Here is a 7,625-nt window from a genome sequence, read left to right as displayed (position 1 = left end):
ATATAGCACTCTGTATACTATTAGTCACATGTCTAATGTTTTTCCCTCTTTTCCATATAGCCCCATCATCTGCATAAAGTGATGACCCAATATCTCTACAAACATTTACAAAAATGTCACTTATCATGATGTTAAACAAAATAGGGCTTATAGCGCTCCCTTGAGGAATACCATTTTCAATTTCAAAATCCTCCGACACAGCATCTCCAACTTTAACACGGAAAGTTCAGTTAGACAGGAAGTCTAAAACCCAGTTGTATAGTCTTCCGCCAATACCCATTTCATGCATTTTTATCAGTAGTCCTTCTCTCCACATTGAATCATAAGCTTTCTCAATATCAAAATATACTATAGCCATGACCTATTTCATACTAACTGCCTTTTCTGCCTCATTGCTAACTTTAACTAAAGCGTCTACCGTAGATCTTCCTTTACGAAGTCCACTTTGGTATTTGTTTAGCAGTCCTCTTTGCTCTAAATAATATGACAATCTACAGACAATTATCTTTTCCATCCATTTACACAAGTGCGATGTTAAGGCTATAGGTCTGTAGTTTCCTGCATTAATTGTGTCTTTACCAGGTTTACCAAAAGGTACTATCAGAGCACTTTTCCAACTATCAGGCATTACACCTTCTCTCCATATCTTATTGAACAGTTTTAGCATCATTTCCAAGACTTCTTTTGGTAATTGTCTAAACATAGCATAGCATAGTTGATCTTGTCCTGGAGCTGTATATCCACTTCCATCTAGGACCATTTTTAACTCTCGTAATGAAAAGTCCATGTCAATTGCCGATTCATCACTATCGTTTTTCTTAATTACACCACTATATGTTCTTAAAATATCCTTTTTCCGTTGTTTATGTATTTCATCTAAATGACTCTCACTATGTACACTTGCAAACTTCTTACCTAGTAGCTCAGCTTTCTCCTTATTTGTAATTGCCAGGTGTTCTCCATCTATCAGCACTGGGACTTTAACTGATTTTCTTTCCCACTCATCTTTTTGATCATTGCCCAAATGTCACCCAATTTAACTTCTCTACAATGGAGCAGAATTGCCTCCATGCATTCTTCTTGGATGACTTAATTATTTTCCGTGCCATAGCCCTCTTTCTTTGATAGTCAATCAGATTGTCTTGGCTCAAATGCTTTCTTAAAATTCTGAATGCATGATTTCTGTCTTTTATAGCATTTTTACATTCATCGTTCCACCATGGAACTATTTTGTTTTTCTCATTCACTGTGCTCTTAAGGATGCAGGTTGTTGCAGCACTAATAATCATGGAAGTCAATGCTACTGCGCAGCTATTTACATCACCCTCCATCGATATTCTTTCAGAATATTCAGTACAAAGTTCTCTGAATTTTTCCCAGTTAGCTTTATGAAAACACCATCTCTCTATTACAGAACCTTCCTGATCATACATATCAAAGTTCATGGAACACAATATTGGAAAGTGATCACTCCCTATGTTGGTATCATTCTTTACATTCCATTCACATAAATTACTCATATTTACTGAGACTAAAGTAAGATCTATACAAGGAACTGAATTTCTTGTAACATTAACCCTGGTACCTCTTCCATCATTAAGGCAAGAAAGTGATCTCTTCTCGATTAGTTCTTCAACTACTTCTCCATTAGTGCCTGTATGGTCACTTCCCCACAGAGTATTGTGAGCATTAAAGTCTCCACACCATATGTCTCTTCTATCTACACTTTCTGAGATCTCATGGAATGTTTGCATTGATAATTTCTTGCACGGATTATAAAAATTGACTACTTTGATATTTCCTCTGGGACTACACATTTCTACTACTACACATCCATACTCATTTGGAACAGTTACCCTTCTATATGCTAAAGTATCTTTAATAAATGTTACACATCCTCCACCTTGTTTTCCAATTCTGTCACATCTAACCGAGTTGTAGCCTCCAAATTTGGTCTGAACCAAGTTTCTTGTATACACATAACATCAGGTCTAACTTCCAGATCAGTTACAACCTTCTTGAACTCCTGTCCATTTGCAATTAAACTTCTGGCATTCCAGTGGAGGATATGAAATACCATAATGAGGCTAATCGCCTTGAGACACTCCATCATAATTAGTCGGGTTCAACATCTCATGAATCAGTTCAGCTGTAACTTCCGTGATCCCCAGTATCTCTATGGCTGCCTCTACAATTGTCTTGATTCTATCACTTTTTCTTCTGCTGTATTGCCACATTTACAGTCTTACAGATGAAAGCAACAAAGTTGGTTTTACCCACAATCAGTGTATCTTCATTAATATCCTTGGATTTGTTTCTGTTTGCCTCTGACTTGGTGTTGGAGATGAAACCTCAATTACTCGTCTGTTCTCAGACTCTTGGGCTCTATTTACTACTTGTGTAACACTGGATCTGAATAGTTCACTTTCCTTCACTTTTTTTGCTGCATTAGCATAAGATACCTGATTAGTTGCTTTATATTTCTGTACCTCTCTAGCTTGCCTTTGAACAGGGCATCCTCCAAAAGCACCACTATGCTCACCGCCGCAATTACAACATTTCACTTTTGTATCCTGGCCACATTTTCCATATTCATATTCACCTCCACACCTAGCACATCTTTGTTTTCCTTTACATTGTCCAGCAGTGTGTCCCATTCTTTGACACTTGAAACATCTAATTGGTGCTGGGATAAACTCTCTTACATCATAGCTCAGATATCCCATTCTTACTCTCTTTGGCATACCTTTTTCAAACTCCAGGACTACTGACAGGCTTCAGTTTTCATCACTTTCCCTCCTTTCACTTCCTGAATTGTCTCCTCCATTGTCATTGCCAAAGGAACATAAATCATAAATAACACCTCTAAGCTTTGCTTCATTCCCAGGGATATGAGTACTGATCCTTTTCCCATTAAGTGTTTCTGCTCTGAGAAACCTCTCTCTTTGCAGTTGGTCTGTAGCAAAGACCAGCAGCCTCCTATTACTCAAATATTTGGCAAACTTGATCTTACCCATTTCTTTCTCAATTGCTGAAATTGGTTGAAAATGCCCCCCTTCTTTTTTGAATGTTATCATCACTTCAGTTTGTTCATCCTCCTTTCTCACATTTATCATTGTAGACTTCACTTTTTTGGACATGTCACCACCTCCACATCATAGGTTGAACTTCCAGAACTATCGCACCTTCCTTTCCTCTTATTATTTACATCCTGCCATGGCATACTATCACTATCTCCATCCGTACTTTTACCCATGATAATTACATTCACGGCACAGTTGTTGCTTAATTCGCCAAATACCAACGCTTGTTCTCAGTAGCACGCTCAAACACAATTCCGACCTTCTCCGTTCACTTCCGCCTTTCCGCCAGCCCAAAGGAGAGCAATGAAGCAGTTTTGGACCAATAAAATACTACTACAGAGCTACTTCCTGTTGGCACCAGTGTCTACTGCGCATGATCGCGCAGCATAGCGTAGTTTATTTTATTTTATTTTTTAAAATAAATTCTTTATTGCAAATCTAAAGCAATGACATAGTACAAACACAGACCAGGGGTTAATATATAAACAAAATAAAATTAAAGTAAAATAAAAATTAATAAATAATCAACAGTTCAGGCAATTAAGAAAGTTGAATATATATCAAGAGTCCTTAAGGCTTTGGGGTCTGAAGAGTGCTGAAGTGTTTGTATATAGTGTTGCAATTAATTCATAAACACTTTAAATCGAAGTTTGCAGTTACAACATTTACTTTTGTGAATGTGGAATTTTGCTAATATAATAAAGAGATTTATGAGATAATACTGTTTTTGTTTTAAATTGAAGACATAAAAACCAAACAGCACATCTTTGTACAGTAGAGAAAAATGGGCAGAAATGTTACAGCTGATATATTGGGCAAAGTCTTTACAAAAATAGTAGTACTTGTACAGCTCCAAAATAAGTGTATGGTTGTTTCACCATGAAGTCCACAGAAAGAACAGTTAATGTCAATGTTATTTCTTAGTCTTTGCAAATAATGTTTTGCTGGGTAGCATCGATGGAGAAGTTTGAAACAGACATCTCGAGGTTTGTTTGTGATGAAGTATTTTGAAAAAACATGTTTTTCCTATCAGGGTGTCGTTTAACAACAACAGACCGGTAGAAAGAAGTGGTTCAGTGTTGCCCTTAAATAACGTCATCATTTGGGAATGGCATCTATTACAATAGCAAACTCTTTTGGAGTGACAGGGATGTTACAGCAAGACAAGAATTCAGAATAGTTATTTAGAAAACCTTATGAGTTGAATAACTGTTTTACAAAAAGAATATTATTGTTAACCCAATTCTGAAAAAATATAGATTGTTTTTGAATAATATATGTCACGGTTATTCCAGATGAGATAACAATGTGGAGTGAAACAGTGCTTGTGCAAAAGAGACCAAGCTAACAGCATTTGTTTTTAATTTGGAATGAAGTTCCACATGGATCCTGGGTTACATAGAAATTTTCTGATCCAGTTGATTTTGAAGGTGTAGTTCAAGGTAGTGAAATCTAAGAAATTAAGGCCTTCAGAGTCGATAGAGTTCATCAACACAGTATTTTTTTATATAATGGGTTTTGTTTTTCCAAATAAACAAACAAACAAATAAAGAGCATCTTATCAATAGATTTACAAAAAGAGGCATCAACATTTAAGGCAAGTGTATGTTAGCCTGGATATACCTTCAGCTTTCGTTAATAGAGTTCTAGCTCTTAAGGATAAGTCTCTCTGGAGCCAGAGACTGAATCTTTTCTGAGTTTTATTGATAATAGGGCTGAAGTTCAAACTGCATCGTTCATCTTCAGTTTTAGTTACCACAATACCCAGATAAGTTACCTGAGATTTCACTTGAATGTCATATGAAGAAAGATGTTCACTGTTGAATGGGTAATAGCTCACACTTTTTAGTATTTAGTTGAAGACCTGATGCCGCAGAGAATATTTCAATGCGTTTAATGGCAGCATGAATTTGGTTTGAGTCTGCCAAAAAAAATGTGGAGTGTCATCAGTCACCTGACTTATGGTAATCCATCTGCCAGCAAGAGAGATGCCTTGAATAGGACTTGAATGAATTAACGTGTAGAGGAGATGAGCGGCAAGGAGGAATAAGTAGGGAGAGACCGGGCAGCCTTGACGAACTCCTCAAGATAACTGAATCCGGGGTGAGGTCCCATATTTAAGTTTGATTGAAGTATTACTGTTTGAGTAAAGTGTTTTGATAAAATCACAGAAATAGTTGCCATAACCAAATTTGAACAGTGATTTATAAATAAATTTGTGTTCTAGGGAATCAAAGGCCTTATAAAAATCTAAAAACAGAATAAAGCTATTATCATTAATGAGTTCAGAGTAATGTAATAGATCCAGAACCAGCCTAACATTGTTTGCAACATGTCTGTTAGACATAAACCCTAACTGTAATTCGTCAGTTATAGAAGCTAAGGTTTTTGGTTTTTTTTTTATTCTATTGGCAAGAATAAGAGCAAATACTTTGTAGTCATTACTGAGCAAACAGATAGGGCGCCAGTTGTCTATCAGAAGTAAGTCTTTTTGGGGTTTTGGGATGAGGGTGATAAGGCCTTGCGATAATGTAGGTGGCAGCATTCCACATTCAATACTTTCAGAAATGACATTGAAAAGAAAGGGGGTCATTTTATTACAGAACTTCTTATAAAATTCTAAAGTGAGTCCGTCGTTGGCTGGAGATTTGTTATTTTTGAGTTTCAGAACAGCATTCAGAACGTCATCGTGAGTCATTTTGCTGTCACAAAGTGCTCTATAATCTTTGTTTTGTAAGTTTTAATACAGTTTAGAAGTTGAGAAGTTTTCTCTTCTGAGAAGTTGGAGGTGTAAAGTTTACTATAAAACTCTGAGCATAAGGAATCAATTACTTTGTGGTCAGTAACGAGATGGCCGTTAATTTTTTGAGCATCAATGGATGAGCCCCCTGGGCTTTTGTCTGTAGATGTCAAAATAAGTTTGACATTCACTAAGCTACAGTAACTCCTCCTCAGAAAGGTTTTCAGTAGTTTTGATGTCAGCCTATCTTCTTTCTTTTGTCTAAGTTTTGCTAAATTGCGGCTATAGGATAGCATATATTTGCCTATTTCAAATTTTAAGAGTTCTCATTGTTGACCAAATTACTTTTTCTTACAGGCTTCTTCCCAGTGAGTCTTGATTATATGTAATATAATTTATGACGTTTTTATGTGAAAGAAGGCTATTATTAAGTATTATTAATTATATGCTCTAGGAATATGCAGTGTAGAGGAAACCTTAATCTTTAAAATAATTGCCTTATGGTCAGAGAAGGGAGCAGCATAGACATTAAAGTGAATATGGTCCAAGTCATATTTCTGAGAGACAATAGTCAAGTCCAGATTGTTTGGATAGGTTGTGGGAGCTCCATACATCAATTAGATGAAATTTTCCATGAGATCTTATGATGGTTAAACTAGATATCTTTGGTGGAAATCTATCTAAATTACTGTTTAATACAACATTAGTCTCCTCCAAAAATCAAAAAAGAATTAGGGTACTTAGTAAAGTGTTTTCTCTTCTAGTATATCCAACAAAACATAATTTTCAGAGCAAGTATAACTGTAAATCTTAATTATAATAAATGTTTTTTGACAAACAGAGAGTACCATAATGATAAGTGACTGTGTAGGTCGTCGTAATGGTGAATAATCTCACCAGGAAAGTTGTCTTTCAGAATAGTAACACGAGCTTACCTTTCAGATCCCTGAGCTCCCTATAAGTCTTTACCCCACTGAGTCTTCCAAAAAGGCAAGTCATCCTTGGTGCAGTGAGACTCTTGTAGGAAACAGAAATCACTTTTAAACTTCTTGATAAATAAGAAAACTGCTTTGCGTGTTAAATTATTTCTCAGACCCCTGGCATTAAAAGAAAGAACAGATAACGACAAAGATGTGGAAATAACACCTCAAGATATCAAATGTGTGAAAATACCCTATAACATGTAGAGATCGAGCTACACAAACAGTTGACATATTGTAACAGTTTACAGGCCTGTTCACTGGCTAGGTTGGATCTAGAGAACATAGGAAAACCTGCCAAAGTATAAAAGAATTTAACTTGAATATTAAAGCTGCAAGCAGCGTTGGGCGGGCCCTCGCACTTGTAGCGCGTCCGCGCGTGAGCCGGCCGAGTTGCACATTCTGGAGCTCTGCCGGTGCGGCTGTGAATTTCCTACGCGGTTCCGACGCCGCATGAATGTGCTATATGTCACTTCCTGTGTCCCCTATGTGGAGCTACATAGCACTTGCCGCTATGAATATAAATCGGTATTGACGTGTAGATGTCTGCGGGGTGGGAGAGTTATCAAGCACGTAAAGTTTGTTTCAGATGTGAGCATGTACACTGAACAATAATGTACCCAAACAATAAAATAAATTCCTTTTATATTTCCCTGCCTTGTTGTTTATGTGTACATACAGAGGAAGAATGTGAGAACAGCACACATTTCATCGTTACTGTGTGTTAGAGCATGGGAGAACAGTGGATACTTTTAATACAGCCCACACCCCTAATACTGTGTAACTATAACAAGTAGAGAACAGAAGAAAAAGATGTTCTTT

At 36.7% G+C, this 7,625-nt stretch overlaps 1 protein-coding gene across 1 annotated transcript in view; it reads right to left on the bottom strand.

Annotated features, from left to right (window-relative positions):
- LOC123975031 (glucocorticoid modulatory element-binding protein 2-like) overlaps nucleotides 1-7,625 on the bottom strand; it is a 19,825-nt gene that overhangs the window by 9,771 nt on the left and 2,429 nt on the right. The gene's annotated exons all lie outside the window — the stretch shown is intronic.

This window comes from Micropterus dolomieu, linkage group LG08 (assembly GCF_021292245.1).
Source record: "Micropterus dolomieu isolate WLL.071019.BEF.003 ecotype Adirondacks linkage group LG08, ASM2129224v1, whole genome shotgun sequence".
Lineage (NCBI taxonomy): Eukaryota > Metazoa > Chordata > Actinopteri > Centrarchiformes > Centrarchidae > Micropterus > Micropterus dolomieu.
The sequence above is the reverse complement of the archived record's forward strand: the minus strand, read 5'-3'. Positions and strand labels throughout refer to the sequence as shown.